This window comes from Lacerta agilis, chromosome 10, assembly GCF_009819535.1.
Source record: "Lacerta agilis isolate rLacAgi1 chromosome 10, rLacAgi1.pri, whole genome shotgun sequence".
In the NCBI taxonomy this organism is placed as follows: domain Eukaryota; kingdom Metazoa; phylum Chordata; class Lepidosauria; order Squamata; family Lacertidae; genus Lacerta; species Lacerta agilis.
Genome location: NC_046321.1, coordinates 60,231,826 through 60,255,129, shown reverse-complemented (window position 1 = coordinate 60,255,129; position 23,304 = coordinate 60,231,826). Strand labels below are relative to the sequence as shown.

At 41.8% G+C, this 23,304-nt stretch overlaps 1 protein-coding gene across 6 annotated transcripts in view; it reads left to right on the top strand.

Annotated features, from left to right (window-relative positions):
- TAFA5 (TAFA chemokine like family member 5) overlaps positions 1-23,304 on the top strand; it is a 339,820-nt gene that overhangs the window by 233,837 nt on the left and 82,679 nt on the right. The window lies entirely within an intron of this gene.

Genomic DNA, 23,304 nt, shown 5'->3' with positions numbered 1-23,304 from the left:
CCCCTCTCCTTCACAGGAAATGGGGCAAATAGCTGAAAACTAGAGCTGTTGCATCATACAGACATGGTTTGTCTGGTGAGACTGAAGCCTTATCCTGTGCGTTTCTATTTTGTGTAATAGTTGACTAATCACTTCCACATGCAGCTGCTGTCCCCATGCAGAGGATTGCCGTTGTGTAATTAAAAGGAATTTGGAAAACATTTTGCAAAGCAGAACTGTACCATGGACCTGTTTTTGTCCATGGAGTTTCCTTGGCAGGGATACTGGAGTGGCTTGCCGGTTCTTGCTCCAGGTGGATCACGTTTAGTCAAAAGTCTCCACTATGACCTGTATGTCTTCGGTGGCTCTGCACGGCATAGCTCATAGCTTCTCTGAGTTATTAAAGCCCCTTTGCCACGACAAGGCAGTGATCCATGAAGGATCTGCTTCTTGGGAGAAAAGCAATGACAAACCTAACATCTTAAAAGCAGAGACATCACCCTGCCGACAAAGGTCTGTACTGATTTTCCCAGTAGTGATGTATGGAAGGGAGAGCTGGACCATAAAGAAGGCTGATCGCCGAAGAATTGATGCTTTTGGGTTATAGTACTGGAGGAGACTCTTGAGAGTCCCATGGTCTGCAAGAAGATCAAACCTATCCATTCTGAAGGAAATCAGCCCTGAGTGCTCACTGGAAGGACAGATCCTGAAGCTGAGGCTCCAATACTTTGGCCACCTCATGAGAAGAGAAGACTCCCTGGAAAAGACCCTGATGTTGGGAAAGATGGAGGGCACAAGGAGAAGGGGACGACAGAGGGCGAGATGGTTGGACAGTGTTCTCAAAGCTACTAACATGAGTTTGACCAAACTGCGGGAGGCAGTGGAAGACAGGAGTGCCTGGCGTGCTCTGGTCCATGGGGTGACGAAGAGTCGGACACAACTAAACGACTAAACAACAACAACAACAACCATGGACCTGCTGTCACAACCTTCTTGTTTCCAGGTATGGAGGTCGTTGCTGGTCATAACCGAAACACAGTGTACAAAATATATAAACTATTTATTTATTAAATGTTTAATTTCTTTCCCATGCTGCATTCAGAAGGACCCCAGACTAGCTAACCTATTAAGAATATAATTAAAAACATTCCCCAAACAGTAAGAAAATACCTTCTACAAGCTAAATTCTCTAAATTCTTCTTCCTTGTTAATGCATGTGCATACCGTATGATGGGACTCTTGTTCTTAGTATAGGGGTTTATTGTGACCCATCTTTTCTCCAGAACTCTTTCTACAATTCTGGTTCAGAGTTTTTCAATAAACTCAAGGAAGTGCCATCTGAAAAACATTCCTTCCCACCGATTCTTGTAGCAGTGTTTCCAAAGCACGGAAGATCTCTTATACGTCAATGTATGAAGGAACAAGTTAATTCCAATTCCATTTGGGTTTAGTTTATCTGTGTGTTTATGGTCAGTCAAATAATCAGCATGGGTTTTTCAGTGCATCTTCCTCTTTGCGAAAGGGAGATGTTTGTATTTGTTTTTCTTCATAGAGGTTTCCCGAGGCACTGAAAATTCTGGTGCGATATGTATAGCAGAACAATTTGTGTTACTATGCTGAAAGACACTCCCCTCAATGAAATCATTTTGAAAACAACAGCAAAATGCCCCTAAATAGAGAGAGAACTCCTAAATGGATGTGGCAAGTGTCCTTGAGGTCTTTTCAGTAATCAAGAGTGTTGCTTGGGTGTGTTAGTGGAGAGAATTCAGAATATACATCATTAACCCTCATCATCTCTCTAACTGTGGAGTTCACTTGAGCATACAGAACATATTTAGCTTGTTCGCTGTTTGCAGGGGCAATTTTTATTAGGTCCTATCACAGGGTACCCACATGCCTGAGAAATTCATTTTGCCATCAAGCAGCATGTGTAAGTCAAGTAGTGTTTTCTTGCAAAGATTACTGCAAATGGATATAGATTAAGGTCTACTTTCTGTGAAGAAGAAAATTAATCGAAGCAGGATTAAGGCTATACATTGCTTTCATTCTGTAGAGGTGCTTCACTGATTTGTTAAATAATGGATTATTTGATGTACTGTAGTGGGACTGATGTAGGTCACTTTCATCTTTGCAAGTTTTAGACTTAAGAAGAAAGAGGGCAATCTTGATGTTCAATTTTCCGACAGAAAAGATTGGATCCACAAAACATATTTTCTGCTGGCTTCCTTTGTATTTCCGATTATTTTATTTAGTTTTTTTCAAGCCACCTTTCAGGGCACACTGCAATGCAACCTACTTTGTATTTTTAGGTTGCTAAAATACAATAAAATCACAATATGCCATTGAGTTATAATCATTAAATTAAACCCAGAAACAATAGCTTAAAAAAATTCAAACACAGTGCATTTAACAAGCATTGGAATATAGCAGCAGCAACAACAGCAATAACATTGTCAGAGTTTACTAGCAACTTTGGACTTCTAGAAGTATGAAAGCACAGATGAGAAGGCCTTATACCTTGTATTCACTAATCTAACAGCTCTTAGAAGAGGACCAAACCGTCTTAATGCTCAGACAGGTTCTTAACATAGTTTGTGATTTAAGCCAAAGAAACAAAAGCTATATGGGTGTATAGTGATGTTGTTGTTGTTGTTGCAACAGAGTTAATAAAGAACCCCATTGCATAAGTTCTGCACCAACCATTTCTCTCTATATTATCAATGGAAATGCATGTGCTAATGACAAGCTGTTGTGTTTTTCTTAAAAGGCCTTCATTTGCAATGGAAAAGAAATCTTAACAGAGAATGGGTGGGTTGAGAAATGAAGTGTGATGAGTTGGGAATAGCGGCAATTGTTTACTGCCTTTTAATGATTATTTTTTTAAAAAAAAATATGCAAATTGGGGGGAGTACTGAGAGCCAGTGTGGTGTAGTGGTTAAGAGCGGTAGACTCGTAATCTGGGGAACCGGGTTCGCTTCTCCGCTCCACCACATGCAGCTGCTGGGTGACCTTGGGCTGCTCACACTTCTTTGAAGTCTCTCAGCCCCACTCACTTCACAGAGTGTTTGTTGTGGGGGGGGGGAGGAAGGGAAAGGAGAATGTTTGCCGCTTTGAGACTCCTTTGGGTAGTGAAAAGCGGGATATCAAATCCAAACTCTTCTTCTTCGGCTCAAAACGCTTCAACTCTAGGACTCACTTTTCTTTTCTTTTCTTTTCTTTTTTAAAACTGGTATTAATTCAAAACTAGTGGTGGTAGCTCGGCAAAAATCCACCCCGCTCCCCAAACCACAGCAGTTTTCAGAGCTTCAAAATGCCAAATCTTTGATGAGAATACTTGTAGCTTATACCCTACATCAGGCATAGGCAACCTTCGCTCTCCAGATGTTTCGGACTACAATTCCCATCATCCCTGACCACTGGTCCTGTTAGCTAGGGATCATGGGAGTTGTAGGCCAAAACATCTGGAGAGCCGAAGGTTGCCTATGCCTGCCCTACATGAATGTATGGCTTTCGAAAAGAGAAGGTAGAATGTTACCAAAGAATCCCATCAGATAAATACTGCATTGGCCATTTCCCAAGATATTGCAGAAGCAGATATGTGTGCTAATTAAAATCAAGTTCTGTACTTCAATTCAAACATATATATTTCAAGAGTAGCAAAAAATTATCTGCTACTTAAATCAGCAGTTTTAAATATAGGCTACAATCCTATATCCAGTTACCTAGGAGAAAGCCTGTTGGAGCTTATTATTTGGACTAAATCTAGCTTTTTAACCCTGTAGATTCAGAACACTCAGGGGGATATTCTGTGTTTCAAAGCTCCTTTGAGAGTGCAGGTATTCATATCTGATGAATATCATATCCCACTGTGCTAAACCTTAGAAAGTGCAGAAATTAAACCTATGTTGGCTTCCTGTTTCCGGTGTGCCAGGAATGGATTCTCTCCCAACACCACAGGAGAGAGAGACAGATGGAGATAATCAGATAATGATGGAGAAATTTCATTATCTGCATTCTTCTTTGGTTGTTGTTAAGTTGTTTAGTCATGTCTGACCCTTTGTGACCCCATGGACCAGAGCACGCCAGGCACTCCTGTCTTCCACTGCCTCCCGCAGTTTGGTCAGACTCATGTTGGTACCTTCGAGAACACTGTCCAACCACCTCGTCCTCTGTCATCCCCTTCTCCTTGTGCCCTCAATCTTTCCCAACATCAGGGTCTTTCCCAGGGAGTCTTCTCTTCTCACGAGGTGCCCAAAGTATTGGAGCCTCAGCTTCAGGATCTGTCCTTCCAGTGAGCACTCAGGGCTGATTTCCTTCAGAATGGATAGGTTTGATCTTCTTGCAGTCCGTGGGACTCTCAAGAGTCTCCTCCAGCACCATAATTCAAAAGCATCAATTCTTTGGCGATCAGTCTTCTTTATGGTCCAGCTCTCACTTCCGTACATTACTACTGGGAAAACCATAGCTTTAACTATACGGACCTTTGTCAGCAAGGTGATGTCTCTGCTTTTTAAGATGCTGTCTAGGTTTGTCATTGCTTTTCTCCGAAGAAGCAGGCGTCTCCTAATTTTGTGACTGCTGTCACCATCTGCAGTGATCATGGAACCCAAGAAAGTAACATCTCTCACTGTCTCCATTTCTGCCGGGCTTACGTTGCTCCAATAGTCGGCTCCTCCTTCCGCTCCCAGGAGATTCAGGTGTACCCAGCCCCTCCTCCTCCTCTTGAGCAGAGCCTAAACACAGCCGTTCTTCTGCAGCCTGTTCTGTCGGCTCTGTGCTGCTTTGAGAATTGACAGCCAGAATTCCAGAGAGAAGGGGGCTTACCCCCCTCAATGTGGGAAGGAATCAAGTTTCAACTCCCCTCAGTCTGCCCCACTCCATGGGGTGAGGGGAGCCCACGGGTTGCTTACTTAAACTTTTTCCTCTGCATTTATGATGCAGCAACCCTCTGTGGAATGCAAGTTTTATTTGAACAAATCTGCACAAGTGAGGATGGGAGAAAATGGAATATAATTGTTCTTATCCCCTGCTGTACATTGTAAATGTCTTGGGCTATACACGATTGATTGATTGATTGATTGATTGATTGATTGACTTGTGTATCTTGCCAACTAGGCTGGTAACTATCCCAATATTAGATTTCTTCTAAATTGTTCATGTGTCTCTTTATATATGGGAAACTGGAACTGGTATGTTGCTTTTAGTAGTTTTAGATTGCCTAATATGGAAACACACTTCCAAACGGCATATGTTCTGCCTTCACCAACAGAGGCATTATGCCAATTGCTTGGCCCAGGGGGGAAAGTTTGGTTCACACTTCAACATGTCGTTCCTTAATTTGCACTTCCTGAAACAATACACAAACTGAAACACAGTTGCGCTTCAAAATTCACACTTCCCTGAATGTTGCGATGCAGTTCTCCAACCCAATAATTTGTGCAAGTACGTGTGTACTTAAGTGTGCATTAAAAGCCTTGTACAACATAAAATAACAACTAAAAACGGATTACACTGAGAGAAATGCTTGCAAAAATGTTCATATTGGAGGAAATTTTGTATATTGTTGTTGTTGTTCAGTCGTTCAGTCGTGTCCGACTCTTCGTGACCCCATGGACCAGAGCATGCCAGGCACCCCTATCCTCCACTGCCTCCCGCAGTTTGGCCAAACTCATGCCAGTCACTTCGAGCACACTGTCCAACCATCTCATCCTCTGTCGTCCCCTTCTCCTTGTGCCCTCCTCCATCTTTCCCAACATCAGGGTCTTTTCTTCTCATGAGGTAGCCAACGTACTGGAGCCTCAACTTCAGATCTGCCCTTCCAGTGAGCACTCAGGGCTGATTTCTTTAAGGATGGATAAGTTTTATCTTTTTGCAGTCCATGGGACTCTCAAGAGTCTCCTCCAGCACCGTAATTAATTTTGTATATATCAGGATAAATTTGCACTACAAGGCTGATGAATTTTCATGAAGTCCCCCCCCACACACCTAAAAATAAAATTCAGAAACTGGTGGGAAAATGGGGAGGACTCAGTTTAAGATTGGGAATATGAGACTTGAGAGGCTCATGCATTCCTAGTCTGAGTCACAAGTGAGGAGTGTGCTGTTGCTGTCAGGTTCTATTTTCAGGCTTCCATAGGTACCTGGTTGGCGACCGTGAGAACAGGGTGCTTGGCTTGATGGAACATTGGCTGATTCACCAGGGCTTTGTGGAAGTGTAAAGGGGTGTTTCTCGAAGTTGGGTCTCCAGCTGTTGGTGGACTAAAATTCCCATCATCCCTGAACACTGGTCCTGCTAACTAGGGATGGTGTGAGTTGTAGTCCAAAAACAGCTAGAGACCCAACTTCGGGAAATGCTGGTGTAAGGATCTGAATGCATGCACACACATTTTTGATCATATGGGTGTTCCATGAAGTGCTGGTGAGCTGTATGTGTATGCCTCTTTGCTGCTGAAGCGTGAATGGGGCTTTTGCAAAGCTTTCAGAGCATTGTCTATTAGGGCTGGGCGATCTCAGCTTTTCAACATGGCGGTGTATCGCCAGCCAAACATCGTGGTTTGGCGATATACTACGATGTTGACAAAACAAGATGCGCCGGCCTCTGCCTGCGAGACACCGGGTGAAACTGCCCCAGCTCTCACCTCGAGAACTGAGGCGGTTTCACCCAGGCTCACGTGCTAGGAGAATGCAGCTTGTTTGTCCCGCTCAGATGTGGGGAGGGAACGTTCCCCTCCTGCAGCTGAGACAGCCTCAGTGCTTGCGAGCCGGTGAAGCATCGGGGCTCCTTTAACTGCTGGTTGCAGGGAGAAGCAACTGCACTCCCCTCGGCTAAGCAGTTTCACAGAGCCCCCATCCTGCCGCTGGCTTGCAGGTGCCAGTGCCAGGCAGGGGCTCCTTTAACTGCCTGACGCAAGGGCAACTGCACACTCCTTGGTTGAGCAGTTCAAAGATGCAGATGGAGGAACAAGCTGTATCGACGTCTCGCTGATACAGCTCACTTCTCCCTCTCCGTCGTATGAGGAGCAGGAGATAAGAACTCTTGACTCACTGCTAGCAGAGGGAGTCAGGAGTGGTGGTGGTTTCACCAGCGATATACCACTGAGTGAAGCCGACATTGTGTTCCGCTCCTCATAAGGGTCTTGGGCAATATATTGCCTAGATATAACAATAAGGACTATGTTTGTTCCACTTGGACATCCAGCCATCCAGGTGCCTATTTTTTGTGTGTGCAAGATATTGGATCACATACTCTCACAGCTAGGTTAGGGTCAGTTGGAGATCTGTGCTATAGTTCTTACCCCTTCCGTCAAATGAAGGACCCAAATACATAGCTTCACACAAACTGTCCCGGAAAGAATCAAATGCTGCGCGTTACGCATAACAGAGGCATGCTTTCATTGCAGATACCGGACGCTTTTTAAAGAGCATTCTTATCTAGTTGCCTTGTGCCCCATGAAAAACGTGCATGCTGTGTTCGTGAGGATTAGTTTATTCAAGGCCAGGGACGTTTTCTTAAAAAGCACTTGTGTGTGTTTTTTGAAAAGCCTGAGCATTTAGATTTCAAGAAAGATTTCCATGTACGGAGCAGGTTCGCGCTGGAATAATAATTACTTTCTATATAAGTTGTGTTTGCTCAAATGGTGCTGAGAAGCTAGAATGATAAACACTTTGACCTTTTATTGAAGTGCTTTTATGTTGATTTGAAATGATAAACACTCATTCATAGCAGGTGTAGGGGTGTGTGTGTGCGCGCAGAAGAAAGAAGTCATGCTGTTTTTCTATAAATGTAAACATTGTGATGAACCCTTTATGAGCATCCTCTTCATTATGAAAGACACTCATTTTCTAAATAGTACTCTCCAAATCTGGAAGAGGTGAATAAAATCATGAACTCTTGCTTGAAAGATCCCAAGGTGGGGGACAGTTGCTTCCTGAGTGATTTCTCTTGACTCTCTGAGTCAGAAAGCGGACTGAGAACACATAGCATGAAGCACCTCTGTATGTTTGTTCATATAAGCTTCTTGTTCTTTTTAGAAAGTTAAATATTGAAAGGCAAGGCAGGTCTCTAATGTTCATGGCACCCTGGGATGCTAAGTGGTATACAGTCCTACCTTGGATTCCAAATACCTTGGTACCTGGACGTTTTGGCTCCCGAACTCCGGAAATGAAGAAGTGATTGTTCCAGTTTGTGAGCGTTCTTTGGAACCCGAACGTCCAACAGGGCTTCTGATTGGCTTCAGGGGCTTCCAGCAGCCAATCAGAAGCCACACTTTGGTTTCTGAACATTTTGGAAGTCGAGCGGACTTCCGGAAAAGATTTCATTCGACTTCAGAGGTCTGACTGTATAAAGACCTGTCTGTAAGCCTGAAGGGCAAATATTCCAGCTTCATGAATCCCAGTGCCTGGTAACCATTTTCAGTTGGTGGGTGTCTGATATATACTGCATCCCCCAATTTCCCAATACAGTGGTGCCTCGCAAGACGAAATTAATTCATTCTGCGAGTGCTGTCATATAGCGAAAATTTCGTCTTGCGACGCACCAACGGGGGAAGAGCAGTTTGACGGGGGGGAGGGGAATCGCAAAAAAAATTCGCCTTGCAAGGCAAGCCCATTGGAAAATTTGTCTTGCGAGACAGCCTTTCGCTAGCGAATGCCTTTCGTCCAGCGAGTTTTTCGTCTAGTGAGGCATTCGTCTAGTGAGGTACCACTGTATGACAGTGAGCATAGTGTTGGAACTGCAGTGGTTGTTTATAAACTTCTGGTCACTTTGCCTTAGAAATTTCTACAACCTTTAATTAGATAAACCTGCCTTGGTTTAAAGTTTTCCGAGAGTTTCACTGAAGCATAGATTGGTTTGTGGGGCGGAGGGCAGCTCTTTCAAGCACATTCCATAGGTAGTCTCACAGTAGTGATTACTGAGATGAAGTGATGCGTATTCGGCCAATGGAATATTCATGCTGTTTTGATGCCGGCAGATCTGTCCTGTCAGCATTCCTTTCTGTAAGAACTGCAAACAAGCGACAACATCTCTTCGGAAGTAGTAGCCCTTAATTGATTAAATTTAATTTTAAAGGTCATTGGTATAGTAAGAAGAAGAAGAAGTAGTAGGAAAAATCCACACATATGGTAGCCTTTTAATAATCATTTATTCTTTGTATCCTGCCCATCTGATGGGTTGCCCCAGACACTCTGGGAGACTCCCAGCATATGTAAAAACATAGCAGAACATTAAACCTGAAAAAGCTCCCATATTCGGGGCTTTTTATATTAGGATTGATAGCGAAATAGTTGCTTCATTGTCAAAAGGAAGGATGTGTGCCTTGTAACATCCTCGATATGTTGAGATCATTTTGAAAGAAAGTTATTTTTTGCCTCCAAAAGAGTGCGTAATGCATTCCTGCAACAAAAGGGCTGATTCACTGCAGTCTCTACATACAATTCAATGGGGCTCACAATTCCAGCATTCTATAAAACATTAAAAGTGAACAATAATCAATGAAAATATAGTGCTTATATAGCAATAATTCACATAGCATTTATATGCTTCGGGCCAAATACTGTTATTACTGTTAGAGCTGAACTGAAAACTTTATTTGCATAGCCAACAGCCATTGCAACAAAAGATACACAATGTACAATTAAAAACAATATAAGGTAAAAAAGATCAATCAAATTGTTATGGCTATCGTTCAAATAGTGGCCCTTAGTCTCATTGAGCCCTCAATAAATCTAGCAACGTTTGTTGTTGTCAGCGCATTTTGATCAGATAAGAGAAAGAACAACGTATTTGCAGATGGACGGCCTGGGATAATGAGTAAGAGTGGAGTAATAAATTCGAACCTCAGATCTTTATAGAGGGAACATGACAGGAGGACATGATCCACTGCTTCCAAGTTGCCGTTTCCGCAGGGGCAAAGTCTTTTTTTCGATTGGGATCTTTACGAAACATTTGTCTTAAATCCTTACTCTAGGGGCAGCTAACCCTGCAAATGTTACCGAACTCTGCCAGGATGGCTAATAGTCTGGTATGCTGGGAGATGAACCACCCCTGACTCACTAGCAGGCCAAATTGTATATATTCCTCTTTAGCTAAATTGCAGCCACAGTATGCGTAAAAGCACCTGAACAGGTTCCTTCCTGATACCTTGTCATCAGCCATACCGTCAAGCAAAGACCACCTCTCCTCATATGAACCAACCTGGACCCTGAGACCATCAACCGAAGCACTTCTCTGTGTGCCTCCTCAGCAAGATGTCTGGAAGGCAGCAACACAAGAACAGGCCTTTTCTGTGGTGGCTCCCCACTTGAGAGCCAGTGTGGTGTAGTGGTTAAGAGTGGTAGACTCGTAATCTGGGGAACCGGGTTCGCGTCCCCGCTCCTCCACATGCAGCTGCTGGGTGACCTTGGGCTAGTCACACTTCTCTGAAGTCTCTCAGCCCCACTCACCTCACAGAGTGTTTGTTGTGGGGCAGGAAGGGAAAGGAGAATGTTGGCCGCTTTGAGACTTCTTTGGGTAGTGATAAAGCGGGATATCAAATCCAAACTCTTCTTCTCTTCTTCTTCTTGTGGAATTCTCTCCCCTGGAAGCCTCCCCTGGCACCTTCAATAAATATATTTTGGCGCCAGACAAAAATTAAACAATGACTAATTAAACCCATACAAGTAACGTTGATACAAAACTTAACACCAAACAGAAGAATAAAAGTATAACCACACGACCCCCCAACCCCTCCTTCCCCCTCTTTTCTTCCTAAGAAAATAAAAATAAATGATTGGTGAATTAACAAAAAAACAGAAAAACTCTTTTCTATCCTATTTACCCTTTATTTAAATCAATTCATGAACCAAGAACGTATACAATGACCACTAATAATGAACCATATGTTGTAGATATTACTCCACATTTTTGTGATATGCAAAAGACATCAGAAAAAATGGGTATACATATTTATATAACATTATTACTGTTTATAAAACCCAATAAATGTTATAAAAATGACTAAACAATCTATGTCCTTTCAACCTGGGGGAAGTACTGATTTTGTTTCTTACCCTGTAATGTATATATATATATTTTGTTTCATATTGTAAACCACCCTGTGATCGCCAGATGAAGGGTGGTATAGAAATTTAATAAAAATAATAATAACTACTCACTAATTCAAAGTGTGTGGCTCTATGGGTTAAACCACAGAGCCTAGGGCTTGTCGATCAGAAGGTCGGTGGTTCGAATCCCCGCGAGGGGGTGAGCTCCCGTTGCTCGGTCCCAGCTCCTGCCCACCTAGCAGTTTGAAAGCACGTCAAAGTACAAGTAGATAAATAGGTACCGCTCCGGCGGGAAGGTAAATGCCTTTTCCGTGTGCTGCTCTGGTTCGCCAGAAGCGGCTTAGTCATGCTGGCCACATGACCCAGAAACTGTACGCCGGCTCCCTCGGCTAGTAACGTGAGATGAGCGCCGCAACCCCAGAGTCGGACATGACTGGACCTAATGGTCAGGGGTCCCTTTACCTTTAATTCAAATTCTAGTTTATACATTCATCAGGGTAGAGACTCGCCTGTTTGCTCATGTTGTCCTGTATAGTGACATGCCCATTAATTGCAGTATATATATATATTAAACATTCTTTGTGTTTGGCATACTTCATCTCAGAAATCCTTACTGTCTATAAATTAATTTACAGACCTGTCAAGCAGTGCAATCTGATTATCTGATTGTGGCTGGTGAAAATGGGCAGGGATTTTTGTGGCTAGCCTAATATTATACTGGGAATTTCACAGCGCACATTCTTAGCCACCACAGCAGCTCTCAGTATAGTTATAAGAATCATATCATCAGTTTACAAGCTGTTTCACAGCTTCATGCGTCCCAGTATTCTTCTGTTGCTTTCCTATAGGCATTAAACACAATTTTCTTATTGATTTCAGGCCTCTCATTTTAAGGTACTTAGGAACATGATATATTGCATTTTTTTGTGTGTATGACCATTCTAAAATGTGGTTTAACTCAACCATAAGTCACAGGCCTACCACAGAAACTTTTTGATGTTTGCTATGCCTTACCACAACATTTTATAGAACCGCAAAGATTTCTCTTGACCTCACTATTCAGTAATGCATTAAATACTGCACATTGCCTCTCTGCGAAAGGCAATGCATTGAAATGCTATTGTACATCTCTGAATGTTGTTTATCTCAATATTCTGCAGAGGCAAATATGGATAACAGCAGCGTATTTGCACTGCAAAGATTGATTCATTTTTAAAGCTGAATTTTTCATACAAGATTAATGCTTTCTGGAGTCCCTGGAGTCACAAAAAGAATGGCAAATATTAACTTCTGTTTAACCAATACTTTATCAAGGTAATCATGTGGACTGGAATGATCACAAGGGCAAAATCTGAGAATGAAAGAACAGAGCGAGCTGGGGTTAAATATTAAAATTTGCTGTGGGTTGCAGTCAGTATTACATGAGCAGAAGTCAAGTTCGTACAATGAAATTTCTTTTCTCCTTCTTACCTCTGCAGCTGTTATGGCAGTGCAGAAATTGATGCCCCAATCTTTGCTATACCAGTTTATAACACTGTGTGAACTCCCTGTCTATTATTGGTTTTCTAGTGAGAGGGAACCATGCGATAAAATTTTGAAACCAGACACAATCGTGCATAATATGAAATATTATAATAAAACTCATATTATAAAATAATTGTTTAACATGTTTTTAACATCTAGCATGAACAAAGTGTCAGCATTATTTTTAAATAAAGGAGTACCTTTAAAAAAAAGGAATGCACTTTTGCATTACTTTCATTTCTGCTTTATTTATCCATAAAGTGTTTCCGCAGATTGAGGTTGAATCCTGACAAGACAGAAGTACTGTTTTGGGGGGAACAGGGGGCGGGCGGCTGTGGGGGACTCCCTGGTCCTGAATGGGGTAACTGTGCCCCTGAAGGACCAGGTGCGCAGACTGGGAGTCATTTTGGACTCACAGCTGTCCATGGAGGCGCAGGTCAATTCTGTGTCCAGGGCAGCTGTCTACCATCTCTATCTGGTACGCAGGCTGAGACCCTACCTGCCCGCAGACTGTCTCGCCAGAGTGGTGCATGCTCTGGTTATTTCCTGGTTGGACTACTTCAATGCGCTCTACGTGGGGCTACCTTTGAAGGTGACCCGGAAACTGCAATTAATCCAGAATGTGGCAGCTAGACTGGTGACTGGGAGTGGCCGCCGAGACCGCATAACACCGGTCCTGAAAAATCTGCATTGGCTCCCAGTAAGTTTCTGAGCACAATTCAAAGTGTTGGTGCTGACCTTGAAAGCCCCAAACAGCCTTGGCTCAGTATACCTGAAGGAACGTCTCCACCCCCATCATTCAGCCCAGACACTGAGGTCCAGCACCGAGGGCCTTCTGGCGGTTCCTCACTGTGAGAAGTGAGGTTACAGGGAACCAGGCCGAGGGCCTTCTTGGTAGTGGCGCCTGCCCTGTGGCACACCCTCCTATCAGATGTCAAGGAAATAAACAACTATCTGACTTTTAGAAGACATCTGAAGGCAGCCCTGTTAGGGAAGTTTTTAATGTCTGAGGTTTTATTGTATTTTTAATATTCTGTTGGCTGCCACCAAGAGTGATTGATGGGGTATAAATAAATTATTATTATTATTATTATTATTATTATTATTATTATTATTATTATTATTATTATTAGCTTGCATTATTTTATTTTAATTTTGCTTTTGCCAAATGTGGAACTGCCTTAATTTTTTATTTTTATTTTTTAGAATAACTAAGAAACCAGTGCTCTGTGTTTCCCATTGATTTCTGTCCCTTTATAACACACATCAAAATGTTTGAACAATGTGACAGGCTTTAGCTGTCAATCAGGAATTTCATTATGTGCACCTATGACACCAGATGCATATCTAACAAGAGCTTTGATTGGCAGGAAAAATAATCAATTCATGTCACATCCATGTCTGTCATTAACTGATATTCCAACACATGGATTTTATTTATCAGCCAGGTATTTTTATTTTAAATTGTTGAAATTTGATTGGTTGTCAAGGGTAGATGGGTGGATGGATGGATAGACAAATGAAGCTTTCAACCTAGTTCTGCTTTCCCCCTGATACATCTGTTGCAACATTGTTAACTTCCAGAAACAAAATAGTTTTGCTAGAGCTCTGGGATGGGGTATGTGTGTGTTATCCTGAGGCGTGGGGTTGGGTACAGTTCTTTTAGTACAACTCTTTGGAACTCCTTAGCATTTGAGATCTAGGAGGCTCCTTCACAGTACAGTGGTACCTTGGTTTTCAAACTTAATCCATTCTGGAAGTCCGTTCCAAAACCAAAGTGTTCTAAAACCAAGGTGTGCTTTCCCATAGATAGTAATGCAAAATGGATTAATCCGTTCCAGACTTTTAAAAACAACCCCTGAAACAGGAATTTAACATTAATTTTACTATCTAATGAGACCATTGATCCATAAAATGAAAGCAATAAGCAATGTACTGCAGTCACACAATCAATCCATCAATCAATCAATCAGTAGCTGAACTGGGTTCCACACAGTCACAAAAAAGAGCCACAAAAAACTAAAATAAATAGCAAAAACAGACAGATTTCAGCGTAACACTGCAGACGGAAGTGTGGCACTCAAAACAGTGCATGTTTGGCTTCCAAAAAAAAATTCACAAACCAGAGCACTTACTTCCGGGTTTGTGGTGTTTGGGTTCCAAGTTGTTTGAGTGCCAAGGTGTTTGAGAACCAAGGTACCACTGTACTGCTAAAAACATTCATCCTCAGAGAAGCCTCCCCAGATGCATAGAAAGTAGAAGTAATTTTAATCTGTTTCAGCAATTTAACTTGCATGCTTTAAAGTAGGGTTGTACCCCCCCCTTGATTTCACTGTTTTATCTTTTAAAATCGCTTTGAGGTTTCATTTACAATCAAACAGTGTATGCATTTTATGAAATAAACAAACTTGTTCTTTGCTGTATTCTAGCAGTAGGAATTTGTTTCAGCTTAGTGCCATCAGTACAATATCACGAACTGCGTTGATGCCCTTTGGTTTTCTTGGGGGCGGGGGGGAGCAAAAATTATTTCACTGATAGCCACAACAAATACCTTTTATGTCCCTTTGCATATCAATTTGCATTTCTCACTTCCTGTTCACTCAAACAAGTTGGGCTGGGACAAGAACATTTATCAAGGATTTTGGCTCATCCACAGGATGTACCATAGAAGGAATATGATACGGATGCCATCGTTTTCCCCCCCCCCCGTCACTTTAGTTTACCATTTTATAGCTTTATGACATTTTAATGATTTCATTGTACACTGCATTGGCATTTTTATGACCTGCCGATGTATGAATATTCTTTTAGAATCTTGCTAATGCTAAGCTAATTTTCTCTGGTGTGTGTTTCAAGATTGCCTGGGTACCCTTGTGTCCTCCCACCTTGAATTCTATTTTGGGAGAAAGACGAGACATAAATACCATAAATGAGCTGATTTGTTGACTACTGTGAGGTTTGGAGCTTTCAGGGTTAAAGAAGCTCAAACAGTTCGCTCCTCCCACAGGGAGGAAGATGCGTCATACATCCAGGATATCTGCTGTATGCGATGTCTTTGTGATTTATGTGACGCACCGTTTATTTCTTGGTCAGTCTTACTTTCACTTTTGAGCGAACATGTCGTCCGTGAGCCCCGGAGAAGAGCTTCATGATTTATATGCTTGTAATTAAAGCTTGCTTACTTTGAAACAACCCAGACATTGTGGGAGTTTATTTGCTGGCACGAAAGGCACACATACCGTTGCGCAAGAAGAAGAAGACGTTAGAAGTTTGAAAAACTCTGCTAAAGCACTGGAGAAGCAGGAGAATGCAGAAGGAAGCGTAGCTGGACACCACTCCCAAGTGCTAAACTGGTTTTGAGGCTTTTCCAGTTAAAACCAAAAGTCCAACAACTACCCCTATGCTGCCTTGAGTGTGAAACTGAGGTAATAGCACTAGAAGTTGAGTGAGGTTATCAAAAACCTTTTTTCCTCAGAGTTGTTCAAGAGTATATAGACTTCTTGGAAGATTCCAGAGGAAGAGGTGGGTCTAGAGGATTAAGACGAAAAGACTGATTAAGAGAGAGGAGGGGTTCCAAGAATGACACATAATTGGAGCTTGCTCCTAATACCAGAGTGGTGAGGTGGCTAGTCTGACATTTCCAAGCCTATGAGTGACTGGTTAGGATCTCTATTCCCTACCTTTCCAAACACCAGGGACAAGGATGTGAAACACTGCGCGTGGAGTGAGGGAATGGTAGCAAGCTGCTTTTGTACATCACTACCCAGTATTGTCTCCTCTGATGGGCTGTGGCTCTCCTGGGGTTTTAGGCAGAGATCTGTTCCTGCTTCCTCATCTTTTTTTTAATTATGAAATATTTTCTTGATTTACAAAAGTGTGTGCAATGTCTCTCCCGTATTTTTTCCATGTAACATTTTTACAAATCGGATTTGGTTGTTGAGACATTAGGGAGAGAAGGGGGGAAGGAGGTGGGGGGGATGGGGGATGGGTGAGGTGTGGTGACGATGTTTCTATTTTCCTTAATATGTGTAGGTTTTGGTGTCAACGTTGTTTGTGTAGGTTCTCTGTTGTTCGCTTGTGTTTCTTTGGCGATGAGAGCGGTCGGGATTGGCGTAGGGTGTGATTGTTCATTTGTGGATGGCTGTGGTGATCTTTGGTTTTCTGTGTGAATGGGGTTGGTGGGTGTTTTGGATCAGGTTAGCCATATTGATTTGTATGCTGTCGGTAGATTCTTGTCATTGTCTTGTTGGGCTGTGTGTGTGATGAAGGGGAACCATACCGGGGTGAAGGTGTCTTCTTCTGTTTCTCCTTGTGTCAGTTTCAGGTTACTGGTTAGTTTTCCTAGTAGGGCTGTTTCCCATACTACTTGGTACCATTGGTCCATGTTTACTCCTGACAGGTCTTTCCAATGTCTGGTTATGATGTTTCCGGCTGCTGAGAATAGATGGATTATGAGTTCTTCGTATTGCAAGTGGGCATTGTTGTCTTGGAAGATGTTTAGTAAGACCAATTCTGGGGTGGTTTCTAACACTTGCTTGGTTATTTTAGATATTTCTCGTGTGGTCCTCATCTTTTGAACGGGAGGTGCCAGAGATTGAGCCTGGGATCTTCTGCATGGGAGAATTGTTCTGCTCCTGAGCAGAACTCTGCAAGTTGGCTAAGATATATGGACATATTGCAGCAGGAAGGGGACTCATTTAAGTTAAAAAGCTACGACCAAGTGAAAAGTCAGGTCCCCGATTGGCTGCAATATCACCAGGTGTATGAAACATTTAAAATGGACAAAAAAGTTGGTTTTCAAGCAGAAAAATCAAAACTGGAAACAGAACTGATAGAATCGAACTTTAAGAACCTTTCCAAAATGTATAATCTTTTGCTAGAGTGGCATACGAAAGACGAACTGGTTAAATCGCCAATGATAGATTGGGCGAAAGATGTAGGACATAATATTATGATGGATGACTGGGAGAGATTGTGGCAGAAAGGTATCAAATTTACTGCTTGTCATAGTTTAAGAGAAAACATAATGAAAATGGTTTATAGATGGTATTTGACACCAGTTAAGATAGCTAAGATGAATACCAAAATGTCAGATGTATGTTGGAAATGTAAACATGCGAAAGGTACCTTTTTTCATATGTGGTGGTTGTGCCCAGCGGTAAATGCTTTCTGGGATAAGATTTATAACGAGCTTAAGAAGGTAATGAAAGTTACCTTTTGTAAGAAACCAGAGGCATTCCTTCTGAGCATAACCAATGAAGAGATACCCAGTCAGGATAGAGTGTTTTTTATGTATGCCACAACAGCAGCTAGAATCTTATTGGCAAGAACATGGAAAGGTGAAGAGATACCAACGGTGGAAGAATGGCAGATGAAGATGATGGAGTATATGGAACTCGCAGAACTGACCGCCAGAATCCGGGACCAGAGGGAGGAGAAGGTGTCACAGGATTGGAAAAAATTTAAAGATTATTTAGTTAAATCAGTTAAATTGAATATTTGAGCAGAACTAAATAGAATCGGCTTTAGTAGGTTTATGTTAGATAATACGGTTAAGAGGAAATTTTTTGTGTGAATGATTTATTTGCTAAAAATATGTTAAGATATGAGGCTAGGATAAGATTTATAGTTAATTAGGTATTTGATTAAGTAAAGTTAAGAATATTAAAAATTTGGGCAAATGTCAATTGAACAAGATATAAAGCTACCTAGAAGATATATATGATTTTGAAGACAGTGGAGGGAATGGGGGAAGCCCCCAAATAGAGAAGATAGAAACAAGGAAAGTATGAAGATTAGTGTGAGTTTAAGGTTTGTATAAGTTTCTTTTTTCTTTTTATTGTTATTGTTTGATTGTGTTTATGTAGTTTGTTTTTATGGTGTTAATGTTGGTGTTCATGTTATGTTTTTCTTCTGTTTTAATTGAAAATAATAAAAATCTTATAAAAAAAAAGGAAGATGTTTAGTAAGACCAATTCTGGGGTGGTTTCTAACACTTGCTTGGTTATTTTAGATATTTCTCGTGTGGTCCTCATCTTTTGAACGGGAGGTGCCAGAGATTGAGCCTGGGATCTTCTGCATGGGAGAATTGTTCTGCTCCTGAGCTCTTGCTCCTCCCAAATGTTATGTGAAACAGGGAGCTAGCTGCCTTAAGAGAGCCGCAGTTTAAAACCCGCAATATTTCTTGCTACTTTTACTCGTAGTACTTTGCGATACTATCCTGCGATACCTCCACTAGCTGTTTCCTCTGGCTCCCATTAACTCTGACAGGCTCAGCATATTGGCAACAAAGCAAGATGTCCCAAAAAACCTGATCCCTGTAGTGGTTTCTGCTGGCATGTCAGAGATCAGTTTAAATTTTACTTTGCTTCCAGTACACTAATTGAATACAGCAGAGCGGAACAGCAGGGGATGGAAACAGAGCACAGTGATTCCTGACAAAGATTTCTCTCCAGAGGCAAGCATTCAATTAACATCCCTTGTTAGACAGCAAAAACTAACTACCCTGAAGCTATCTGACTCTTATTTGTTCTTTCCCCCAAAAAACTAGGATTTCAACAGTTTGGGAGATAATTCTCTTCAGAGTTTCAAAATCTCATGCAAGCCCTTGTGGCCTAGCTTATTCATGCTAGGTGGTCAGCTGATTCAGATATAAATTGGAAGTGTTAATTTGAAACAGGCCAGTGGTTTCATAAACTTTGTGCCTTCGGGAAACTTTACAGAGAGAAATATCTGAAGCAGGCCGGTGGTTTTATCAATATTGTGCCTTCAGGAGACTTTGCAATGGTTGCTGGCACATTTTAGCGTATAAATTCATATCAAAGGTGGGGGACAGAAAGTACAAAAATCTGATAAATACGTGTGCACACATGTTCACTCACATGTTCTGTCTTAATCCTGTTCTCCTAATCGTAGCCCAGTATAAGTGTCATAGCATTTTCGAAACAGAGCTGGGTGTTTTGCTTTGTCCAGATAGATCTTCAGAGGAAGGGGATTTCACTCTCTTTCTTAAATAAATAAATAATGGAACAAATCGATATCAATCCTGTATTAATATCCTTGCTTTTTATACTTCACATGGAAACAGTAAGTGCAAGAATTCCTTATTAGTCAAAGCTATATATGATGGTTCAATACAAGGAATTAAGTACAGTGGTACCTTGGTTCTCAAACGCCTTGGTACTCAAACGACTTGGAACCCAAACAATGCAAACTCGGAAGTAAGTGTTCCGGTTTGCAAACTTTTTTTGGAAGCCGAAACGTGCTCCATTTTGAGTGTTACGCTTCCGTTTTGAGTGCCACACTTCCGTTTTGAGTGTTATGCTGAGATCTTTCTGTTTCTGTTATTTATTTTGCATTTTTGTTTTTGCGGCTCTTTTTGTTTTGTTTTCGTGACTGTGTGCAACCCAGTTCAGCTACTGATTGATTGATTGTGTGACTGCAGTACATTGGTTATTGCTTTCGTTTAATGGATCCATGGCCTCGTTAGTTAGCGAAATTCATGTTAAATTGCTGTTTTGGGGGTTGTTTTTAAAAGTCTGGAACGGATGAATCCATTTTGCATTACTTTCTATGGGAAAGCGCTCCTTGGTTTTGGAACGTTTTGGTTTTGGACCGGAGTTTCGGAATGGATTATGTTTGAGAACCAAGGTACCACTGTAGTCTGCTATATCTTTTCCTTTAAACATTAGAATAATACAGTAGGATCACAGCTCACACAGATTTTACTTCTGTGATCGTGGCTTTATGTGTGTGGCCAAAAGGAAGTGGGTGGGTTGAGAAACTATCAGAAGGGGCTGTCCCAGATCTTGCGAGAGCCTCAATTGCCCAAAAGAGTGGCTCTCAGAGCCTGGTAAACAAGGCAGAGAGCATAAAAAGTTTCTGTGCAAGGTTTTCCTACCATGGCAAAAATGTTTACGCCCTCTGCCTTGCTTTCTAGGCTCTGGGTAGTTCCCACAAGAGACCTTTCCAGAGCCTGGTAAACAAGGTAAAGGGCAAGACCCACTTTGCATGCCAGATTTAGAAAGGTAGAGATGGTCACGTGACAGTGGTTCAAGGGTCTGACTTCATGTGATTTTGCCTTTATGTGCAATTCAGGACCCCTGGACAGTTAAGTCCAGTCAAAGGTGACTATGGGGTTGTGGCGCTCATCTCGCTTTCAGGCCGAGGGAGCCAGCATTTGTCCACAGACAGCTTTCCGGTTCATGTGGCCAGAATGACTAAACCGCTTCTGGCGCAACGGAACACCATGACAAAAACCAGAGCGCACAGAAACACTGTTTACCATCCCGCCACAGTGGTACTTATTTATCTACTTGCACTGGTGTGCTTTCGAACTGCTAGGTTGGCAGAAGCTGGGGCAGAGCAACGGGAGCTCACCCTGTCATGGGGATTCAAACCACCAACCTTCTAATCGGCATGCCCAAGACGTTCAGTGGTTTAGACCACAGTGCCACCCTAGTGTAAGACGTGATCCTACTATATATTTGGATTCCCCACCCGCGAATATTCACAGGAGATTTCCAGTTACTGTTGTTCTTACTTAGAGTATATACCTATGGTGGGTAATGACAGACTATGGCATTATTTTGATCTGTATTTCCATCTGGGGGAAATTATACAGGCAGCCCCTGGTTTACCCAGGGTTATGTTCCAAGGCACCGTGCACATGGATGACATCGTGTATAAATGAAATCCATTGAAAAAGACTGTAAACACCCCGTTCCACCCCACCCCATCCCCTTTCTGCCCTCTAAGTGATGTTTCAGTGGCGTCTTTATGACATTTCTGGGCCACTTCCAGGTTGGGCGCAATATGCATATACACGACCGTAAACAGGGGCTGCCTGTACCGTATGGGGAGAGAAAAGGCTTGCTAGAGCAGATAGCCATATGGCTATGTTTAAAACCCCAGCCAATATATCTTGCTGTGACATAGATCTATCACTACGATAATGTTGACTTCAAAGTTCTCTACACACGCATAAAGAAAAATGCCTTGTTTGCAAAGGAATAATTCAAACCCAACAGTTGATGAAGAAGGAGAGGAAGTTGTCGGGGTTGTTTGCTTCAAACAAACAGACTAGAATATGGATGGATGCTGGTCGTGCCCAGAAATAAAATAAAAATTCTGGGACACAATCTATGAAGAAATGAATTTTATTTTTTTTTACTAAAAAATACATCAAGAATCATTCCTTCTTGGAATTCTAACTGTTAATATTCCAAAAGAAAGATTAAATTATTTTTCTAAGCAGTGGTGATGGCTAGGGTATTAATTGTCAAGTATTGGGAGGGAGACCATTTACCTAATAAAGAAGAATGGCTACAAAAATTGAGCAAGTACTTGGAACTCACTAAGTTGACTGAAGCCTTAAGGAACAAGTCAAATAAAATAGTCCAGAAGGAATGGGATTGTCTAAATACCTACCTATCGAGTTAAGGTTCAACAACCAATGTTTGGTTGTGTTTAGAATAAACCTGTAAGTGAGAAAATGTCTCCTTATACCAAGATAAGGAATATATTGAAAAAAAGAGAAATGGTACTAGTTATAGGAAATGAACCACCGTGAGGTCGACGGAAGTCAAAATCAAAAACCAAAAGTATAATAGAAAGAGATTCACCCCAGAAGGGTCAGTATACAGGTAAAGAAATGACATTTTGGGATGACTGTTATAGTTACCTTGTATTATACTTACGGGTTTTTTTTTTACTGTTTGCGTTCGTTCTGGTTCTTTTATTTTTTCTTTCTTTGTGTATCCAGTAGAAACGTCTGTATTCTTCGTTTCATTTGTATTTGCATAATAATTCAATTAAAAAAATATTTCTAAAGAATATGGATGAATGCATTCACTAGATCTGTAAAATCCATGAACCGGAGCCAAGTAGGTTCCATGAAAGAAAACCGACACCCTGGTGCAATTGGTCCATTTCAGCTGCTTCCAGCACTTATGAGCCCATATCAGTTTCACAGCCTTTACAGAAGAGGTCAGCATGGAGGTGAAGCCAACAAAAGATACATCTTTCTTGATAGCACCTCTTCAGAGATGGATCTTGTGTGCTGGCTCTGCTGTCCCCTTTCTCCCCTGAACTTGGGGCAGCTTATTTTGAGCAAGGACCATATAATTACTCGCCTGTCATTTCAAGGTCTCTGACCCGGAGTGTCACAAAGACTTTTTTTTGTATTGTTGTGGTGGAATTTAATTATGGTCACATTGGCTGTGCTCGCAAGGAACACCTCAGGCTCCAACCCACACGCATACCCTTCGTCTAACACAACTGCGAGGAAGAATTTCGAAGCTTTGGCTTCCATTTTGGATTAACCAGAGCTTGCCTTTTCATCCATATCTGGATAAACTGTGATTAATCTGACCTATGCTTTGTTGAAACAAGCCAACTTCATACTTCATTTGGTGAACTGACCTGTTTCAGCAACCACAGTTAAGATCAACCACAATTTAGGGTTCAGAAATGACACGAAAGTGTGGTTAATCTGAAATGGAAGCAACATCATTCAATCTCCTTATAGTTGTGCACAAGGAGAAGGGTCATGCTATACCTTGTGTAAGGTCCTTGGATGGTTGCTCATGAGAAACCAGGCAAAACTCCGACCTTTCCTTTAGTAGTTTTATTGTGCATACTATATACAATGCAGAGCTAAAAATCCATGTCTGTATCAATTGTCTTCAGAATCCGGGAATGGCCCCTTCCGGTTCTGACCCCAACATAAGAGTATACGGAATTTCCACCTCCCTTCTT